Source organism: Schistocerca serialis, chromosome 5 (assembly GCF_023864345.2).
Source record: "Schistocerca serialis cubense isolate TAMUIC-IGC-003099 chromosome 5, iqSchSeri2.2, whole genome shotgun sequence".
Taxonomy (NCBI): domain Eukaryota; kingdom Metazoa; phylum Arthropoda; class Insecta; order Orthoptera; family Acrididae; genus Schistocerca; species Schistocerca serialis.
Window position 1 is genome coordinate 290,633,996 of NC_064642.1, and position 23,118 is coordinate 290,657,113.

General features: G+C 41.7%; 1 protein-coding gene across 5 annotated transcripts in view; it reads left to right on the forward strand.

Moving 5' to 3' along the window:
• The window catches only part of LOC126481128 (ras guanyl-releasing protein 3-like), a 448,249-nt gene that overhangs the window by 135,247 nt on the left and 289,884 nt on the right, over positions 1 to 23,118 (forward strand). Inside the window, exon 1 of one of the 5 annotated variants that reach the window (XM_050104670.1) lies at positions 14,015 to 14,183. The exons of the other annotated variants lie outside the window; for them this stretch is intronic. The gene's annotated coding sequence lies outside the window, so the exon portion shown is untranslated. Of the gene's footprint in view, positions 1 to 14,014; positions 14,184 to 23,118 lie in introns of those variants that run through there. 5 annotated transcript variants of the gene reach the window in all.

The window sequence follows — 23,118 nt, forward strand, 5'->3', positions numbered from 1 at the left end:
TCTGACACACCGGTGTCAATGTGTTCTTTTTTCCATTTCCAGGAGTGTAGTATTTTCACAGCTTTCTTGATCACTGAATCCCAGTAGGATGAGGCTGTGCCCAGCATCTTATCTTTACCATAATCCATGGAATGGCCAGTGGAAATACAGTGTTCAGCCACTGCAGATTTATTAGGCTGTAGAAATTGCTTGTATCGAGGGTGTTCAATGCAACGTTCTTTTACAGTGCGTATTTTTTGTCCTATGCACCTTTTACCACGTGGAATTTCACATACACCTTCCTTTCGTAAAAGCAGATCATCCTTCATAAGCACTAAGGATTCCCTGATTCTGATCTTGCTTTGTTTTGCTCTTATACAGTTAAAGTTTGATCTGTTACTGACGCTCTTGTTACCAACATTGTTTTGTCTGACGTATGCACGTTTGCTCCACAGTGTGTAAAGTGAATTGCTACTAAAAACTTGCAAGCGACTCACCTTGAGAATGGCTAAAAGGTTGTCAGCCGAAATATTGGGACAAGAATTAAAAATATCCCGCATGCATGGCCGAAAAATGGTGGAGTATTCGATCTGCCGGTAAAACATTAAGAAACATAATAGCTGTGTCATTTGTATAAGGAAGAGTACTCCTCACTGCGCACAGGCGTGTGTTTAAAGAAGGAAACGAGCGCTGACGACTCCAAATGTTACAATCGTAGAGTTATAAAACTACCACTGGCTTTGTGTAAGTAAGCGTAGACTACGACAGTTTTCCAAGTGGCATTTGTCAATTAAGATCGCAACCGCGTTACCTGTGGCCTTACGTGTGTTGCATACCTATCGGGTGCTACCTCATTTCGATCGCTTTGTTTGCGTACGTGATCAATGTCTTACTAGATACCCCAACAAACTGGTAGCAGTGAACCACCTAGAAACTGGGTGAGCGTATATAAAGGCCCGCGTAATCTAAGGAACATTTTTGCCCTACGTATTTATCATCCTGTCTGTTACTTAAAAGTAAATTGCATTTAAAGCAATACTGAATGTTTAATTCAGGCTTTAGTCGTAAATTGTTGATTTGTAACGTGAAACACAGGGATGTTGTAGTAAAAATAAAAAATAATACAAATTTATCATACGACACAGGAAAATTCAATGTCTTGAAAAAAGTTAAAGTTAGAAAAATGCAAAACAAGAACTTACCAGACACTGATCCAATATTTCGCAGAGTTTATGTAAAACAATTTTCTTTTATTTGTAAACATAATAATAATAACAGGGAGCTCTTGCCTTTGATCATGATAAAGAACGCTCTACCGAGTACAAAATTGCAACAATAGTTTTATAGATTTTTTATATTTGTGCTTGTAAACTGTACTTACATGAAAAGTAATTCCTTTGGGTACATAAAAGTTCTGAAATTATACGATCACCTAATTTTTATTAGTTATAAATGTAGTTTATATTTTGTAAGGCATAAAATAGACAGTGGACTAACAATGAGCGATGTGCGGTTGTAATTATGTGCAAAACAAACAAATAAGCAAAAAAGAAAAGTCGTCGGCTACCAGTTTCTTTCTTACACGTTCAGTTATGTTTCTTTCCGTTCTATGATCGCAACGCTACCCAGCCGTGTTTGCAGGTTTGTTCGAGTAGAGGTGTAGTCTATTGGGGAATTTACTACGTAAATATAAAAGGGACACCATGTGGCCAGGTACGGATTACTATATCTTCTACTGACTGTGTAGCTATTGCGGAAGAAACTTTCTGATAATGTTTCTTTACAAAAAGGGGATCTTTGCTTTCAGAAATTGTCCGGTTACTTAATACAGTCACTGCTAAGTGTCTTACTCAGACCTAATAGGACTTTCGACGCCCCTTTCAGCCAAAATGTTTTCAATTTTTGATTACACTTAAGTTTTGGACCCTGGTGTATATAAGGATCTTACAAGAGCACTGCAATATTGCTCATCTCGACGTGGTAAACACCTGTGTCATTGTTGTAATATAACAAGGCATTTCATGTCAACTGTTCTACTTTTTCTCCAGTTAATGCTGGGTTTTGTTATTTTTTTCTTAATTTTTCGCAAAAGCGCACCCTATCGTCAGTTTTGAACTGACGAAAATAGTACTACGATTTTCAGATTATGCGCCTTGTGAACGGAAATAAAAAATAATTAATTCTGGAAATATAATATAGAAAAAGATAACTGTGTTACCATATGAACATCCTTACATTAAAATTTACGCGGCAAGTAAACATTGGAGGAGTTAGTTACGTTCCACGTTTTGAAGGTGAGTCTACAGGCCGCAACACGGATGTGTTTGACGGGAAGTATAAGCAACAGGCTATCTGAAAACCTTAAACTTCACACTACCCTCTACGTTGAAAGAACGTGCTTGACAACTAGAGGCGCTGTTACCAGCTTTCAATTGTCAAGTGCAAATCACCGCAACAGTGAGCGAACATTATAGCCGCCTAACATTGCAGCAAGACGCAGACGTTGCCACAGAAAAGTAACAAAATCGCTGAATTTGGTAGGTGGCAGATGCACGTAGCAACTACGCCAACCCACTTTGATTTTTCTAATCTAATGTTGAAATCCGTTAATATTCATATTATGGTACGGAATGTTATACTGGATAAACGTCCTTAAACCACATCAAAATTATTTATCATTTAGTTTGAATTTCGGGCAACTGTGGCCAAATGTCCACATGAAGCCAAAATCCACTGCTCTGGTTGCAGAAAATTTATTAAGACCACGACTGGTTTCACGCTAGTTTAGTAACATTCCCTGGTTACAAGCGCTTCTAGCGGGTTTTAATTTACTGGTGACGTGAAGGACGGGGAGAGGGTTCAAGAAAGCGAAAATAATGTTGTAAACACAGTTTATATCACATGTACATAAACTGGCGTGAAACCGGTCGTGGTTTTAATAAACTTTATACAGCCAGAGCGGCATTTTTTTCTTTCACATAAAAATTTGTCGTCAAACTGTTATTCTGAACTACCACAGCATCAGGAATTTTATACTGGATACTAATCACATTCAAGCACACTGCAAATTTGTACGTCAGTCTGGTTATTTGACCTGTTGTCCTGCCATTCATAAACAACATTCCAGGGAGTGTTTCCCTACAGGATAAGGCTCGCCTACATACCGCTGTTGTAACCCAACATGCTCTACAAAATGTCGACATCTTGCCTTGGCCTGCTGGATCACCAAATCCGTTTCCAATCGAGCACATATGGGACGTCATCAGACGACAATGTCAGTGTCATCCACAAAGAGCATTAATCTTCTTTGGATTGACCGAACAAGTGAACAGACATGCTACTCCATCTCACGATCTGACATCCGACACCTGTATAATACTATACATACGCGTTTCCACGCTTGCATTCAACACTCTGACGGTTTCACCAGTTTTAATGTACCAGCATTCCACATTTTCAATGGCTTATCTCGCTCGTACATCAACCTGTAATTTTGCTATGTTAATAAATTAATACGTTACCTAGACAAATGTATTTCCAAAATTTTAGTACTCTACATTAATTATTTTTTGATGTTGCGATTATGTCCGTCAGTGTATAAATGATTTAGCTTATAGGGTAGTCAGAAACATCAACACTTGGTTTTCAAAGAACAGATTAATGCTTGACTGCGGCATCGTATCGCTTACATTTTCGGACACGAAGCTCTTGTTGAAGCTAAATTTTACTGTCTCAAGGTGCTCAACTTGTCAGTGAAGCCACACATTTTACATTCTTAGGACGGAGGGTAGTTGGAACGCTTTCTTGGAAGTATCAGGTTCTTGATCTTGTGCAGCGACTGAATGCTGCTATATTCGCTACAAGAATGATCGCCACGGTTTGCGACAGGAAAAGCGTAGTTTTGGTTACTCTGCTTACTTTCGGTCTATTACTTGGCATGGTGTTTGTATATTTTTGGGTGACCTTGTGCACTCACCAAAATATTCTTAACCTAGAAAAGAGTGTTCAGACTGGTCTGCGGTGTCAGTTCGTGAACTTCGTGTAGACTGTCGTTCAGGCACCTTGGAACTCTAAACAAGCCACCCATGTACGTATATATACCATTGTGGGATTTGTTGCTGACAATTATGACTCATTCAGAAGAAATCGTAACATACATCCAAGGAACACTAGACGAGTAAACGATATGCATTGTAGAGAGAGCTATGCACTGTTCCCCAGCTTTCATTTGCAGTAGACTTCCAGTAGAACTGAAAAAAATTGAGAGATAAACTAAGGATATTTGAATCTAAGATGATAGGTTTCCTTGTGGGCACTCCTATTCTGTACAAGAGTTCTTCGCTGTAGTTGAGGCCTTTTCTCTGTGACATGTTATTCACTCGTATACTGTCTCAATTTTTTTCGTGTTTTATTAATTTTTTTAATTCACTTGTTTATATATTTTATAATCAGCTTTTTGTAAATAATGTATTGAATCGTTCCATGACTAACATGGGAACGGTCCAATACCCTGAAATTTTTCACACGAGGAGAATGCACCGAAATAAATGCACTGACAACATTTAAGCTGCTGAGGCCCCACAGAAAATATTTATTCTTAAATGTTATATTTATTCATTTTTGCCACACTAAGAATTACTTGTAACAGATGTTTGTACAGCCCCTCCTGCCTAGCGCAGAATCGGCGAATAAGCAGACGCAGTCATAGCAAGAGAACGTAGCATTGCGTAGTGCGAAGTCCGAAGTACACATACGCGAATTTTAAGCGCTTAATCCGTACCAAAAATGTCTCAAACCATTAATATTTTGAAAACTTGCATTTAAAATCGACAGATAAATTGTTGCAGAAGTAACTGTTACACAAGTGAACAACAGAGGAAAGAAAATGAAGACAGTGTATGATATTACTTTACAGACGACTTACATCAGTCGAAACTTCTGTTTGTTGACATGGCGATATTTTATTACTTCCTGTACCAATGCTCTTATGATAACTTTTGAATAATGTATATTTTACTAATTTCTTTGTTCCCTTGCTGTCACAAAAATGTGATGTGTCTACTGGATAATGAGAATTAACAATTTCCTTACACCAAGCACACTTGTGAAAGAAAATCTGTACATTCAGAATTTTTTCCCTTTATTGTAATGTGATGCCCCTGCCCCACATGGGCAGGGGAGGACTGGCAGCGGCACAGTCCACCACACTTCATCCATATGGCTTTATAAAGTACAGAAAGGGGGATTCTTGCATAAAAAGGGGAGATAAAAAAGGGAACATTAAAAGCACTGAAAATGAAGATGAGGGGAGGTAAAATAAACACTAATCTGGGGACGTGCACTAGTGGACAGTTAAAAGTCGACATAAAGTTGAAAGAACACATCTGGCAATGTGAGGCACATTTAATAAACACTCGAGGCAAAAACAACATAAAACATGGCCACAGTATAAAAAGTGCATGAACCATCATGGATGACAATTAAAACCACATCACTAGATGACACTGAATAACGGCACCAAACACAACACAAACGCAGCACGCTTGACAATGATTAAAAACCTGGGAGGATCTGCATGGGACAGGGAGGGGGAGGGGGACAAGGGAGAAGAGAAAAGAAGGCGAGAGGAAGGGGGATAAAGTGGGGGGGCATGTCGAAGGAGAGTTGGGGAGGGAAGGGATGGGAGAGGAAAACAGCCAAGGTGGGGGTGCAGGGATTCAGGGAGGGAAAGAGGAAAAGCCACTCTGGGAGAAGGAGGGGACAGGAAAAAGGGGGTCATGGGGAGGGGGGGGGCGAACAAGGTCAGGTTACAGTTGGAAGGAAGGGTAGATGTCATGGCGAAGTTCAACATGCAGGAGGGGGAGGTGCTGGAAATTGGAAATTGCCCTGATGAAGAAGATGGGGGTCTGAAGGTGTGGAGAGGGGGGGAGGGGGAGGATACAGCGATAGAGGCGCGGCAATGGGCAGGGGGTGGAGAGGAAGCAGGAAACTATGGGGGTGGGGGAGACCAAGCCTGAGGACAGTGTACAGGATACAGAGATGTTAGAGGAAAAGGAGGAGGTGGGGGCACATTCAGGTACGTTACAGCAATTACTAGTTTCATTTCGGCAGAATTGGTATGGGGTAAGAAATGGTTGTGGCCGTTTTTCTGCGTAGTGTGCTGCGTACCTAGGCTTTCCATCCATCCTGATGCACTGGGATCGTCAACGTCATGAATATTCTTGGCCCGACGTCCCCGTAAGTCACAGTTTTGTCCTGATCTTCCAAAATACTGTTACGAGCTTGGCTCAAGTACTGAAGTAAAGCCATCTGTTAGTGCAACATGTTGACAAGGTCGCCCACAGACGACTTTGAATGTTGCGAATACTGTATCGACGATACAAGCACCTTCTAGATCTAGCGCCATCATTTGAGAAAATACTAGACTTCTCCAGTAGTACGAGGGAGCATCACACAGAAGAATCGGTCAGTTTCCATTTGAACAGCAATCTGATACAATGATTCTTTCTAAACGTAATACGAACAAAGACTGCAAGTTAGTAAAGTCTGAAGTGTTTATTGCGGGTATATAGGGCGTGAAGCGTATAGTGAGTAAAGTGTTATCGTGGACTGTTTACCATCTAATAGAATAAGATTATCACAGCTTAATAAAATGTCACTTCTCGAATAATTACACAAAAGAGTGTTCTTTTGTCAAGGAAGGAAGTGTTGTGTGAAATTTGTTGCTGTTTGATGTCAGCAACTCACGGAGGTAAGGCACATGTGAGGCATTTCTAGGAAAAATCATACAAATAGATTTGCGGCAGCATCGACATCAAAGACTAATTCTACGTTCATGATTAAAGAAGATACTCAGGAAGAACAGCTCGTTGCTGCTGCAGAACTAACAACAGCTTATGCAGTTGTCAAGCATCATCAGTCCTTCAGTTCTCTTGACTGTACCGTAAAACTGAATGTCGTGATGTATCCTGACTTGACAGTAGCCGCAAAGCAGCCTACAACCAGGACCGAAGCTACAGCGATTGTTAAAAATATTCTCGCACCACACTCGGTGTCCGAATACATAGAACAACAGCAAAAGTTTCACTTTCCGGCGTAGGCACCGACGCATCAGACCACAAGACTGAACAAATTTTTCCGACGTAAAAGGGAAAAAAGATTTGCTGAAAAAGGTGAAATCTTCCACAACAAGTTCCATGTATATGTGTTATAAATAAAAAGTAATTATATTAAATAGCATTTTTATACCCTCATCTCAGAGTGTCCCGACAAGGTCCTAGTTAGATATGGCAACCCTAGGCGTACCCCGACATTTATATTCCTGCTTGTCACATATATTTAGCTGTAATTCGTAAATCAGCGATCAAGACAAACGTCGCATCACACAGCGAATGATAATGAACTTTGTGCAAAATAGGAAACGGGAATGGATGTCTTGGTGTCCATCGTAATTTGTACCATAATTTCAATAATTCACGTTTTACCTCTCACTAAGTGATCAGTAAAGGTCAAAATATACACTCAATTGTAGCAAGCAACCTTATTCGCCAAGAAAGCTTTTCAATACACTGAGTGCTAAAAATTACAAAAAACGTTTTTGGTTGATCTTTACAATACATGAATGTTCCAGAAATAGAAACCAAGCAACACGAGCACCCGTGTATTGAAAATATGGACCAAGTTTTAAATATGGACCAAGTTTTAAATATGGACCAAGTTTTAAATATGGACCAAGTTTTACTTCTCTACCACCCCCCCCCCCCTCTTTATTCACAAAAATAACTCCAGTGGCAAAATACGCTGTACCATGAATCACTTGCTGACAAATTGTTCCAGGAGTCTACAGCTTTCACCCTCTTCAGTTCCATCTAGTACCATGGAAGTTATTCCCTGATGTCTTACCATATGTCATATCATCCTGTTCCTTCTTCTTGTCAGTGTTTTCTTATATACCTTTTGCTTTCCGATTTTCGCGGGAACCTTCCCATTCCTTACCTTATCAGTGCACCTAATGTTCAACATTCTTCTGTAGCATTACATCTAAAATGCTTCTATTCTCTTCTGTTCCGCTTTTAGAAGAATCTATGTCTCACTGCCATACAATACTGTGCTCCAAACGTACATTTTTAGAATTTTCTTCCTCAAATTAAAATCTATGTTTGGTACTACTAGTACACTTCTCTTGACTTGGAATACCGTTTTTGACAGTGCTAGTCTGCTTTTTATGTCATCCTTGCTCCGTTTGTCGTGGTTTATTTTGCTGCCTAGGTAGCAGAAATCCTTAACTTCATCTACTTCGTTATCACCTACCCCCATGAACCATGGACCTTGCCGTTGGTGGGGATACATATGGCGATACATATGGCCGTACCGTAGGTGCAACCACAACGGAGGGGTATCTGTTGAGAGGCCAGACAAACGTGTGGTTCCTGAAGAGGGGCAGCAGCCTTTTCAGTAGATGCAGGGGCAACAGTCTGGATGATTGACTGATCTGGCCCTGTAATACTAACCAAAACGGCCTTGCTGTGCTGGTACTGCGAACGGCTGAAAGCAAGGGGAAACTACAGCTGTAATTTTTCCCGAGGGCATGCATCTTTACTGTATGGTTAAATGATGATGGCGTCCTCTTGGGTAAAATATTCCGGAGGTAAAATAGTCCCCCATGCGGATCTCCGGGCGGGGAATACTCAAGAGGACATCGTTATCAGGAGAAAGAAAACTGGCGTTCTACGGATCAGAGCGTGGAATGTCAGATCCCTTAATCGGGCAGGTAGGTTAGATCATTTAAAAAATGGAAATGGATAGGTTAAAGTTAGATATAGTGGGAATTAGTGAAGTTCGGTGACAGGAGGAACAAGACTTTTGGTCAGGTGAATACAGGGTTATAAATACAAAATCAAATAGGGGTAATGCAGGAGTAGGTTTAATAATGAATAAAAAAAATAAGAGTTCGGGTAAGCTACTACAAACAGCACAGTGAAAGCATTATTGTGGCCAAGATAGACACGAATCCCATGCCTACTACAGTAGTACAAGTTTATATGCCAACTAGCTCTGCATATGATGAAGAAATTCATGAAATGTATGATGAGATAAAAGAAATTATTCAGGTAGTGAAGGGAGACGAAAATTTAATAGTCATGGGTGACTGGAATTCGATAGTAGGAAAAGGGAGAGAAGGAAACATAGTGGGTGAATATGGATTGGGGGAGAGATATGAAAGAGGAAGCCGTCTGGTAGAATTTTGCACAAGGCATAACTTAATCATAGCTAACACTTGGTTCCAGAATCATAAAAGAAGGTTGTATACATAGAAGAATCCTGGAGATACTAGAAGGTATCAGATAGATTATATAATGGTAAGACAGAGATTTAGGAACCAGGTTTTAAATTTTAAGACATTTCCAGGGGCAGATGTGGACTCTGACCACAATCTATTGGTTATGAACTATAAATTACAACTAAAGAAACTGCAAAAAGGTGGGAATTTAAGGGGATGGGACCTGGATAAACTGACTAAACCAGAGGTTGTACAGAGTTTCAGGAAGATCGTAAGGAAACAATTGAAGGAATGGGGGAAAGAAATACAGTAGAAGAAGAATGGATAGCTCTGAGGGATGCAGTAGTGAAGGCAGCAGAGGATCAAGTAGGTAAAAAGACGAGGGCTAATAGAAATCCTTGGGTAACAGGAGAAATATCGAATTTAATTGATGTAAGGAGAAAATATAAAAACGCAGTAAATGAAGCAAGCAAAAAGAAATACAAACGTCTCAAAAATGAGATCGACAGGAAGTGCAAAATGGCTAAGCAGACATGGCTACAGAACAAATGTAAGGATGTAGAGGCTTATCTCACTAGGGGTAAGACAGATACTGCCTACAGGAAAATTTAAGAAACCTTTGGAGAAAAGAGAGCCACTTGTATGAATATCAAGAGCTCAGATGGAAACCCAGTTCTAAGCAAAGAAGGGAAAGCAGAAAGCTGGAAGGAGTATATAGAGGGTCTATACAAGGGCGATGTACTTGAGGATAATATTATGGAAATGGAAGAGGATGTAGATGAAGACGAAATGGGAGATACAATACTACGTGAAGAGTTTGAAAGAGCACTGAAAGACCTGAGTCGAAACAAGGCCCCGGGAGTAGACAACATTCCATTAGAACTACTGACGGCCTTGGGAGAGCCAGTCCTGACAAATCTCTACCATCTGGTGAGCAAGATGTATGAGACAGACGAAATACCCTCAGACTTCAAGAGGAATATAATAATTCCAATCCCAAAGAAAGCAGGTGTTGACAGGTGTGAAAATTACCGAACTATCAGTTTAATAAGCCACAGCTGCAAAATGCTAACACGAATTCTTTACAGACGAATGGAAAAAACTGGTAGAAGCCGACCTCGGGGGAGATCAGTTTGGATTCCGTAGAAATATTGCAACACATGAGGCAATACTGACCTTACGACTTATCTTAGAAGCTAGATTAAGGAAAGGCAAAACCTACGTTTCTAGCATTTGTAGACTTAGAGAAAGCTTTTGACAATGTTGATTGGAATACTCTCTTTCAAATTCTAAAGGTGGCAGGGGTAAAATACAGGGTCGAAAGGCTGTTTACAATATGTACAGAAACCAGATGGCAGTTATAATAGTCGAGGGGCAGGAAAGGGAAGCAGCGGTTGGGAAGGGAGTGAGACAGGGTTGTAGCCTGTCCCCAATGTTATTCAATCTGTATATTGAGCAAGCAGTAAAGGAAACAAAAGAAAAAATCGGAGTAGGTATTAAAATCCATGGAGAAGAAATAAAAACTTAGAGGTTCTCCGATGACATAATTCTGTCAGAGACAGCAAAGGACTTGGAAGAGCAGTTGAATGGAATGGACAGTGTCTTGAAAGGAGGATATAAGATGAACATCAACAAAAGCAAAACGAGGATAATGGAATGTAGTCGATTTAAGTCGGGTGATGGTGAGGGAATTAGATTGGGAAATGATACACTTAAAGTAGTAAAGGAGTTTTGTTATTTGGGGAGCAAAACAACCGCTAATGGTCGAAGTAGAGAGGATATAAAATGTAGACTGGCAATGGTAAGGAAAGCGTTTATGAAGAAGAGAAATTTGTTAACATCGAGTATAGATTCAAGTGTCATGAAGTCGTTTCTGAATGTATTTGTATGGAGTGTAGCCATGTATGGAAGTGAAACATGGACGATAAATAGTTTGGACAAGAAGAGAATAGAAGCTTTCGAAATGTGGTGCTACAGAAGAATGCTGAAGATTAGAGGGGTAGATCACATAACTAATGAGGAGGTATTGAATAGAATCGGGGAGAAGAGGAGTTTGTGGCACAACTTGACAAGAAGGAGGGACCGGTTGGTAGGACATGTTCTGAGGCATCAAGGGATCACCAATTTAGCATTGGAGGGCAGCGTGGAGGGTAAAAATCGTAGAGGGAGACCAAGAGATGAATACACTAAGCAGATTCAGAAGGTTGTGGGTTGCAGTAAGTACTGGGATATGAAGAAGCTTGCACAGGATAGAGTGGCATGGAGAGCTGCATCAAACCAGTCTCAGGTCTGTAGACAAAACAACAACAATAGTTATGTGAAGTCCGTCGCTATTCTCATTTCGTTACTTCTCACTATTTTTGTCTTTCTTCTGTTTACTCTCAGTCCTTATTCTGTACTGATTACATTGTTCATTCCATTCAACAAGTCCTGTAGTTCTTCTTTTCTTTCACTGAGGATTGCAATGTCATTAGCGAATCTTAACGTTGCTATCCTTTCACCTTCAATTTTAAATCCACTCTTGAAACTTTTCTTTAGCTTCGTTATTGCTTTTTCGAAGTACATTGATCAGCAAGCGCGAAAGACTACATTCCTCTTTTACACCCTTTTTTAATCCATGCACTGCCCCATCCTGTCCCTAATGACATGTAAAACCTGGTGAAACGTGACAACCAACATCCTTGGAAGCTATAGCTCTAAGGTATGTTACACTACTGGCCATTAAAATTGCTACACCAAGAACAAACGCGTATGATAAACGGGTATTCATTGGACAAATATATTCTACTTTAACTGACATGTGATTAGGTTTTCACGCAATTTGGGTGCATAGATCGTGAGAAATCAGTACCCAGAACAACAACTTCTGGCTGTAATAATGGCCTTGATACACCTGTGCATTGAGTGAAACAGAGCTTGGATGGCGTGTACAGGTACAGCTGCCCATGCAGCTTCAACACGATACCACAGTTCATAGTGACTGGCGTATTGTGACGAGCCAGTTGCTCGGCCACCATTGACCAGACGTTTTCAATTGGTGAGAGATCTGGAGAATGTGCTGGCCAGGGCAGCAGTCGAACATTTTCTGTGTCCAGAAAGGCCCGTACAGGACCTGCAGCATTATGCTGCTGAAATGTACGGTTTCGCAGGGATCGAATGAAGGGTAGAGCTACGGATCGTAACACATCTGAAATGTAACGGCCACTGTTCAAAGTGCCGTCAATGCGAACAAGAGGTGACCGAGACGTGTAACCAATGGCACCCCATACCATCACGCTGGGTGATACGCCAGTATGGCGATGACGAATACATGCTTCCAATGTGCATTCACCGCGATGTCGCCAAACACGAATGCGACCATCATGATGCTCTAAACAGAACCTGGATTCATCCGAAAAAATGACGTTTTGCCATTCGTGCACCCAGGTTCATCATTGAGTACACCATCGCAGGTGCTCCTGTCTGTGATGCAACGTCAAGGATAACCGCAGCCATGGTCTCTGAGCTGATAGTCCATGCTGCTGCAAACGTCGTCGAACTGTTCGTGTAGATGGTTGTTGTCTTGCAAACGTCCCCATCTGTTGACTCAGTGATCGCGACGTGGCTACACGATCCGTTACAGCCATGCGGATATGATGCCTGTCATCTCGACTGCTAGTGATACGAGGCCGTTGGGATCCAGCACGGCGTTCCGTATTATCCCCCTGAACCCAACGATTCCCTATTCTGCTAACAGTCACTGGATCTCGACCAACGCGAGCACCAACGTCGCGATACGATAAACCGCAATCACGATAGGCTACAATCCGACCTTTATCAAAGTCGGAAACGTGATGGTGCGCATTGCTCCTCCTTACAAAGGGCATCATAACAACGTTTCACCATGCAACGCCGATCAACTGCTGTTTGTTTACGAGAAATCGATTGGAAACTTTCCTCATGTTGTAGGGGTCGCCACCGACGCCAACCTTGTGCGAATGCTCTGAAAAGCTAATCATTTGCATATCACAGCATATTCTTCCTGTCGGTTAAATTTCACGTCTGTAGCACGTCATCTTCGTGGTGTAGCAATTTTAATGGCCTGTAATGTATAATGAATCAGTGGCTTCAGCTGGATATGACACGTGATGAAAGCTACAAACTCTCTTGCTCGACAACTGAGATCACGCTATTAACGTGAAGTCTCCCGGGGGTGACTGTTTTTTTCCGTCGTACATTGTGCTCATGTGGCCCTTGGCAGACTCCTGAAGCTTTTCTTAAGCCACTTGGTTTACTCAAAAAAATGGTTCAAATGGCTCTGAGCACTATGGGACTTAACTTCTAAGGTCACCAGTCCCCTAGAACGAACTACTTAAACCTAACTAACCTAAGGACATCACACACATCCATGCCCGAGGCAGGATTCGAACCTGCGACGGTAGCGGTCGCGCGGTTCCAGACTGTAGCGCCTAGAACCGCTCGGCCTCCCCACTTAGTTTATTCCTAGATTTCGGATAGTAGTGCAAACACGTGCCTTTGGAATCAAAGCGGTCTCGGCTCTTAGAAAGTGTGAGGCAGCTGAACGGGTAGTGATAGTGGCTGGGGCGGGGGAATCTGTCTTGCGCAAACGAGCGGTGGACGTGCGCCGTCCTGTTGCCATGGCGACGCGGTGCGGCGCGGTCCCGGCGCCCAGTCTCGACGCCTGCCGTGTGAGCGCCGCTGCCGCTGCCGCCGCCGCCGCCGCCGCCGCTGCCTCTGCCGCTGCCGCGACGCGCTATCGATTCCGGCTCGCGTAGCGCGCGTGTAGTGGCGAGGGCGCAGGGTCTGCCAGTCTGCTCTCAGCTGCTCGCTTCGCGGGCCGACCAGCGTAGAAGGCGTACCTGCGGTCTGCGATGGCCAGCCGGCGCGTGTCTCTAGCCGTCACTCTCCGAGGACTGTAATCGCTGTAAGCCTTTTCATTTGTACCGTGAAATATGTTTGCATTGAATTTTTTTATGGCACATCATTCCTATTTATATCCTAGCTTTGTGCATAGAGGAGTGAGGCTAGATTTGGGGGATGGACAAAGTTATCTGTATTTGTTTCCTTTTTCTGCACAGCATTCGAAATCCCCTACTGACTTTTCAGACAAGAACTGATAGGCACCGCGGCAAAAATACCCGTCTCACAAAATATTAAGATGCGTTCTTTTGTTTACTTACAATCAGCTACAAGTTCGTTAGTAATTGCTTGAACAGTTATCTCTAACAAAGATCTCCTTTAAGAAATTCTGCGTTCTTGCATAATTTTCAGTGATTTCAGCAATAACCCAACACAATTAAAAGCTACAAAGATATTATTTTAAGTCATAATAAACGTCTATATTACACAATGTTGAGTTTTTGTAAAAAAATTCGCACGCCGTTTCCTTGCTGCAATATAATATTTATTTACGCTCCAGACTCGTTTCACCTTTTGTATTAGTGGTATGTTCAATGGATTACATCTAGTATCATACAATTTGTTTTCAGTGTGATATACTTACATATTAGACACAGTTCATATCACATTTTTGATATGAATAAAATGTTAATTACCGTCACGTGTCCTGACAAAATCTGCGTCTCTCCTCGTCAAGATCTTCTGATTTTACAGTTCCTACTTCGTTTTTATTCGTTAAATGATGTGAAACACTTCACTGGTAATCTAACAATAATTTAAGCTTTATCTTGTGTCAGCCGTTCACAAATATGACCAAGTAAGAGGAAACGCAGATTTGATAGGAAGGATGCGTAACTGTAACACTTCATGTATGGTGTAAACTGTATCGAATCTACAGTTATCACTGGTAAAAACAAAACTGTATCGTTCCAGAAGACTCCACAGAAGATCCCTTTAATATAAGAGGCGAAACGAGTCTTGAACGTTAATAAATATCATATTGTAGCAAGAAAAATCATTTGAATTTGTAAAATGAATAATTGTCTACTTGCTGCGAAAAATGACTCACCAACAAACTTGAAACCCTTCATTATTTTCAAAGATAGAAAACGCACATATTAGCACCCCGAAAATTTTGTAACCTTTTTGTAGCGTCACTTGTCACTTTCCCTTCATTACTGTTTGTAAACATGTCTTTATCTACTTACATAGCTACACAAACTTTTTACGCTCTAGAACTTCAGTGTCTTGGTCGTAACGCAGTGCAGGAACAGAACATGCGTTTTGGCATGTACATCTGTTCAAGACAGTTATTTATAATGTATGTAAAAATTAAGTGCACCACATTAAGTTAGTAGACTATGAATCAAATTTGTACTACTCATGGACAACTACATACTTCCACTGAAGAGACACTAAGCTCACGTCGTTGTGTTTAGGACGATTATTTGTGTGGAACTGGCATTGCCGTAGCGCTATTAGCTTAAGCAGTATAAGCTTTCTCCATGCCTTTGATGCCAGAGAATGTGGTCATGTTTGTGTGAGTTGCGTTTGCGGGCGCGAACGCGCGCGCGCGCGCCTGTGTGTGTGTGTGTGTGTGTGTGTGTGTGTGTGTGTGTGTGTCTGTCTGTTGTCTATTTCTGACAAAGGCCTTGTTGACCGAGAGCTTATTTTGTAACAGTCTTTTTGTTGTGCCTATCTGCGACTCAGCATATCCCCTACATGGCGAGTAGCAACTAATCTTTTCATAATACTGTTACATTCCATCCTGGATTTTCCATTGTTTGAAGATGTCAATTATTGTGGATACCTTCACTTCTGAAATGGTCCCATCTTTTTAAACACAACTCTTTTATACATCCAATTGTTCCATATGATATTTAAAGCGTTTGAAAGTGAACTTCATGTTTCACAAAAAAAGCTGACTTCAGTCTTTAGTGAGTTAGATGCTACGTAATTCTGAAAAGTTAGTGTTGACTGTTAACAGAGTTCCCGATCGTGGTCTCCAAGTGTGTGGAAGACTAAGTAAAGTCCAGATATTTCATTGGGACCTAAACTCGGAAATTTAAAGTAATTTTAATATAGTTTTAACACGGTAGTCAATAAAAGGAAAGGAACTAATCACATTTCTAAAGGCCAATGAAGAATCAGACTGCACTTGAGATTTGACGATTGTATTTGTCACATACTCATATTTTCAGTACAAACCACAGTTAACATAAATTGACAATAACAGTTAAAACTTATATAATTACGCTGAACATATTTTCTTATTATACAAAGCGAAATTGTGGTAGCAGACAGAAATATGTTTCGTCCACTATCATCAGCATGTGGGTTAACTGAATAAGAAATTATTTTGAGTTGTTTTTAGATTTCGTTAATTATTCGCCCTTCATGATTTCTCTCCTATTAAAAATTCATTCGATTTCTCGATGCCGTATTTCACAAATCAAAAACGTGATGTCTCTATGCGTCTCACAAATGAGCGTACCCTGTTAATCATCCTAAGTAAGATATTGTTTTACCCTTCTGACGTTCCTATTATTAATACATCAGTTCGGTGCACATCGCTTGATACTATAGTGAATGCGACTATATTTGATGCCGTCCTACATGTGCCGTTTTGCTGCTCTCCTTGTTTACATTTACACCTCATTTATTGCGCCAAACAGCACCGCTGCCGCAATATTTCCGAAGGTTTTTTGTAATTTTTCGCTAAACGCTACAGCTCTCCATCTTTGTATGTGATTAGTCTGATGAGTTTTTACCAATGTTTATCTAATTTTTGCGGTACCAGTGAGTCTGCGTTTGCCTTATTTAAAAACATTACTGAATTAAAGTTACGTTTTACTAAATACTGGCAGATTTTTCTTCTGTCTGAGAATTCCTTATTGCGGGATTAAACAGCTTAACTTTCGAACTGTGGATTAAAGTCGCTCGTGTCGCATGCCTAGCGAGACGATTGCACTTGTGCGTCGATGACCTTTCGTCTGCCACGTGGAACATCTCAGGCATGTTGGCGCCCGTTCCTGCTGGTTGTACAAACCAACCGCCCAAATAGCTATCTAGTAGTTATAAATACGTCACGGCTTCAGCAATCGACGAACGTTTTGCAATTTATGGGACGTAATGAATATTACGCCTCGTAGGAATTGCTGAACTTCTTTAAAAATTGTACAATGTATGCTTTTCAGCCAACTGGTTTAGTGATGGTCTACTTATTTAAGTATAGCGCGCATCGTAATACATATATATTCATATAGCACTAAAGTCAACATAGTCCATGTGTACTTGTAAAGCCTATATTACGTGCCAAACTTAGTTACAAATTAACGTCCAAGAATCGGATATAATGAATCGCCTCACCTGTTGCTGCAGGAAAATCGGTAAAGTGTCTTTTGTAGGCTCGATTTGGGCATTCTTACACCATGTGCTGGTTTGCTTGTTTTTCGGCTCCGCAGTCACATTTTGGGTGTGGTATCTTCTCCCATTTAAGGAGGGCGTTTGCACTTCTGTCATGGCCAGTACGTATTCGGTTTAACGCCGTCAACGTTTCTTGATTTCAGTCTTTTGCGGTTCAGGTCAGCTCTGTCAGTACGTACAGGTTGCTCAGTGATAACTGATAACAATCTTGCAGTCCTCTCTAAGAAGGCATTCTTTCTTTCTTTCTTTTTTTTTTTCCAAATCTGTGATGACGGTATGTGACTCAAGGAGGGCAAACATGCAGAAGGGGGGAATTTTACTGTGTCACTATCAGTGCGCATAATGTCATATGGTACCACATCAATCTATTTCATATGTGAGCTATTAATCCGTACATGGGCGCAATGTTCCGCCATCAACTGGTGATGTAGGAAGCACATATACTGTGAAGCCGAAAGAAATGCCGCACATTTTTGTAGAAGAGATTAGTCGTCGTCCTCATTTTACGTGCGGTCTCTGTCAGATGTTCCCTGTAAGAGACGGTCCTATCCAGGGTACATCTAGATATTTACTGTAGTTGTATTGGTTGAGACGCTTCCCTTCAGCGTTGAAATTCTTGTTGAGTGGCTACAAAGGTGGAAGATTCATACTTATGGCTTAGGTTGGATCATGTTGTGCTGCTATAGCTCAGTCATACGCGTAACTGAACTTCCAGGACTGTGTGTCCAGGATACTGGAAGTATAAAGATTGAAGAATAGTGGGGCAAGGATTGAGCCATGTGGCAGCCCGCTGTTGAGTATTTTGACAGGGCTAATCCTTTCTCCGGTAGTCACTTTAAAAGTAACTTCCGCGAGCATATGACCAATTTATGGCGGTTAGACACTTATCGATCTCTGATGGATGATCTGGCTAGTTGTACATCTATATGAGAATACCGAGCAACTCAAAATCAGAATCGGTGGTCATGTAGTAGATGAAGTTAAGGAATTGTACAATCTTGTCAGCAAAGTAACCAACGACGGACGGAGCTAGGAGGACATCAGAAGCGGAGTAGCGTCGGCAAATGGGGCATTCCATGCCAAGATATGTCTACTGGTACCACACATAGGCCTTAATTTGAGGAAGAATATTGGAACACAGTATTGTATGGTACTGAAACATGGACTGTGGGAAAACTGGAACAGAAGAGAATCGAAGATGTGGTGCTACAGAAGAACGTTGAAGTTTAGGTGGACCGATAAGCTAAGGAACGATGAACTTCTCCAAAGAAACGGCGAGGAAAGGAATATTTGGAAAACACTGACAAGAAGAAGGAACATGATGACAGGATATCTTCTAAGACATCAGGGAATAACCTCCACAGTATTAGATGGAGCTGTAAAGGGTAAAAACTGCAGCAAAAGACAGAGAGTGGAATGTTGTTGTTGTAGTGTTCAGTCCGAAAACTGGTTTGATACAGCTTTTCATGCTACTCTACAATGTGCAAGCCGCTTCATTTCAAAGTAACTGCTGCAACCTACGTCCTTCTGAATCTGCTTACTGTATTCATCTTTTGGTCTCTGTCTAAGATTTATACCCCCCACGCTTCCCTCCAGTACAGGTTGTACCACAAATTTCCTTTCTCCCCAATCCTAATCAGTGCCTCCTCATTAGTTACGTTATCTACCTATCTATTCTCCAGCATTCTACTATAGCACCACATTTCAAAAGCATCTATTCTCTTCTTGTCTAAGCTGTTTATCGTCCATGGTTCACTTCCATACATGGCTACACTCCATACAAATACCTTCAGAAAAGACTTCCTGAAATTTAAATCTACACTGAAGAGCCAAAGAAACTGGTACAACTGCCTAATATCGTGTAGGCCCCCGCGAGCACGCAGAAGTGCCTCAACACAATGTGAAATTGACCCGAATAATGTCTGGAGTAATGCTGGAGAAAACTGACACCATGAATTCTGCAGGCCTATCCATAAATCCATAAGAGTATGAGGGGGTGGAGATCTCATCTGAACAGCAAGGTGCAAGGCATCACCGAGACGCTCCATAATGCTCATGTCTGGGGAGTTTGGTGGCCAGCAGAAGTGTTTGAACTCAGAAGAGTGTTCCAGGAGCCACTCTGTAGCAATTCTGGACGTGTGGGTTGTCGAGTTGTCCTGCTGGAATTGCCCAAGTCGGTCGGAATGAACAATGAACATAAATGGATGCGATTGGTCAGACAGGATGCTTACGTACGTGTCACTTGTCAGACGCGTATCTAGACATAGTCAGGGGTCCCATAACACTGCATCTGCACACGCCCCACACCTTTACAGAGCCTCCACCAGCTTCAATAGTCCCCTGCTGTCATGCTGGGCCCATGGATTCACGAGGCTGTCTCCATATCCGTAAGCTTCCATCCGCTTTATACAATTTAAAACGAGACTCGTTCGACTATGTAATATATTTCCAGTCATCAACAACCCAATGTTGGTGATGACGGACTCAGGCGAGGCGTAAAGCGTTGTATCGTGCAGTCATCAAGGGTATACGAGTGGGACTTCGGCTCCGAAAGCCCATATCGATGACGTTTCGTTGAATAGTTCGCACGCTGACACTTGTTGATGGCCCGTTATTGAAATCTGCAGCAATATACGGAAGGTCTGCACTAATGTCATATTGAATGATTCTCTTCAGTCGTCGTTGGTCCCGTTTCTGCAGGATCCCTTTCCGGCTGCAGCGATGTCGGAGATTTGATGTTTTACCGGATTCCTGATATTTACGGTACGCTCGTGAAATCCTGTGTCCCATCACTCGCGCGCCGATTAAAACAACAAATTCAAACTCACTTAATTCTTGATAACCTGTCATTGCAGCAGCAGTAACCGAACTAACAACTGCGCCAGATACTTGTCTTATATAGTCATTACCGACCGAAGCGCCGTATTCTGCCTGTTTACATATCTCTGTATTTGAATACACATGCCTATACCAGTTTGTTTGGCGCTTCAGTGTGTATTCCATGTTAACAAATTTCTCTTCTTCAGAAACGCATTTCTTGCCATTGCCAGACTACATTTTATTTCATCTCTACTTCGACGATCATCAGTTATTTTGCTGTCCAAATAGCAAAACTCGTCTACTACTTTAAGTGTCTCATTTCTAAATCTAATTCCCTCAGCATCACCTGATTTAATTCGACTACATTCCATTATCCTCGTTTTGCTTTGGTGTCCTCCTTTTGAGATACTGTACATTCCGTTCAACTGTTCTTCCAAGTCCTTTACTGTCTCTGACAGAATCACAATGTCATCGGCAAACTTCGAAGTTCTTATTTCTTCTCTTTGGACATGAATTCCGATTCCAAATTTTTCTTTTGTTTCCTTTACTGCTTGCTTAATATATAAATTGGATAACGTCTTGGATAGGCTACAATCCTATCTCACTCGCTTCTCAACCACTGCTTCTCGTTCATGCCCCTCGGCTCTTACAACTGCCTCCTTGTTCCTGTACAAATTGTAAATAGCCTTTGGCTCACCGTATTTTACCTCTTCCACTTTTAGAATTTGAAAGAGAGTATTCAGGTCAGTATTGTCAAAAGCCTTCTCTAAGTCTACAAATGCTATAAATTTAGGTTTGCCTTTCCTTAACCTACCTTCTATGCGAAGTCGTAGGGTCAGTATTGCCTCGCATGTACCAAAATTTCTCCGAATCTAGACCGATCTTCCCTGAGGTCGGCTTCTATCAGTTTTTCCATTCTTCTGTACACAATTCGAGTTAGTACGAGGCCTGTTCAGAAAGTAAGCTCCGATTGATTGCCAAATTGAAACCACAGTGAACATCAGAAATGTTTTACTTGTAACAATTAGCTACACCTTTCAGCTACTTCTCTACGTAGTCGCCGTTCTGACTTAGACTTCTGTCATAGCGTTGTACCAACTTTTCAATAGCCTCATCATAGAAGGCAGCCGCCAGTGCTTTCCGCCAATTCTCCACGCTGGCCTACACCTCGTTGTCTGTGTCAAAATGTTGTCTTCAAAGACAGCGGTTCATGTGACCAGAGATGAAACTCAGGGGGAGACAATTGCGGACTGTATTGTGGGTAATCTAACATTTCCATTTGAAAACGATGCAGAAGCATCTTCATTGCCCCTGCAGAATGCGGCTGAGAATTGTTGTGAAGACGAAACAGCACGACAGTTATGTAATGTTAGCTGCATAGCTTCAGGCGAAATTTCTCACCAGGCCCTCGTACTTGGTGGCAGACACTATTCTCTAGACATCTTTACGCACTCACTGCGAGCTCAGAAATGAGAAGAGCGACGTGATGCTAACTGGGGTTATACTAGAGACACTACCCAACACATCTGTGCAAAGCTTTATCGGATTTTCATAGTCGTTTCCATTTCGCGACCGATCGGAGCTTACTTTCTGAACGCCCCTCGTATTTTGCAACCGTGACATATTAAACTGATCGTTTGTTCTCTAGCCATTCCTGCTTGGCCATTTTGCACTTCCCGCTAGGCTCATTTTTTAGACGTTTGTACTCACTTTCACCAGCTTCATTTACTGCATTTTTATGTTTTCTCGTGTCAGCACCTGGTTTCTTTGTAATTACATTCTTCTTGAACTCTGAGGGTATTCCGCCTGTCTCATACATCTTGCGCACCAGATAGACGAGTTTTGTCATGACTGGCTCCCCAAGGCTACCAGTAGTTCTAAAGGAATGTTGTCTACTCCCGGTGCCACGTGTCCAGTTAGGTCTTTCAGTGCTCTCTCAAATTATTCACACAGCATCATATCTCCCATATCATCTTCATCCACGTCTTTTTCCATTTCCATAATATTTCCCTCAAGTACATCGCCCTTGTATAGACCCTCAATATACTGCTACCACCTTTCTGCCTTTCACTTCTTTGTTCAACACTGGGTTTCCATTTGAGCTCTTAATATCAAACAGGTGGTTCTCCTTTCTCCGAAGGGCTATTTAATTTTCCTGTAGGCGGCATAGATCTTTCCCCCTAGTGATATATGCTTCTAAATCCTTACATTTGTTCTCTAGCCATTCCTAGTTAGCCATTTTGCACTTCCTACCAATGTCATTTTTTAGACGTTTGTATTCCCTTTCACCTGTTTCATTTACTACATTTTTATACACATACCAAAAAAAGTTTTGCATCACCCCAGTTCCCAAAACTCCTGAAGATAGACGTTAACTGTGGATATTGTATCACAGACACAATCCCTGTAGACTGTTCAGAGATGTCTCTGAACCCGCACAAAGATGTAAACAACCATGCATGAGCAGCGCCTATTAGACGGAGGGGGTCCGACAGCCGATCAGTTTCAGTCATTCCACCAGGAAGGAGGTACACGGCTCGTGTTGTCTGTAGTTCACCCATCCCTCGACGGCCAATACCGCAGCCCGATCGTGTCCGATTTGCTACTTTGTGCCAGGAAGGGCTTTTAACAAGGGAAGTGTCCAGGCGCCTCGGAGTGAACCAAAGCAATGTTGTTCGGACATGGAGGAGATACAAAGAGACAGGAGCTGTCGA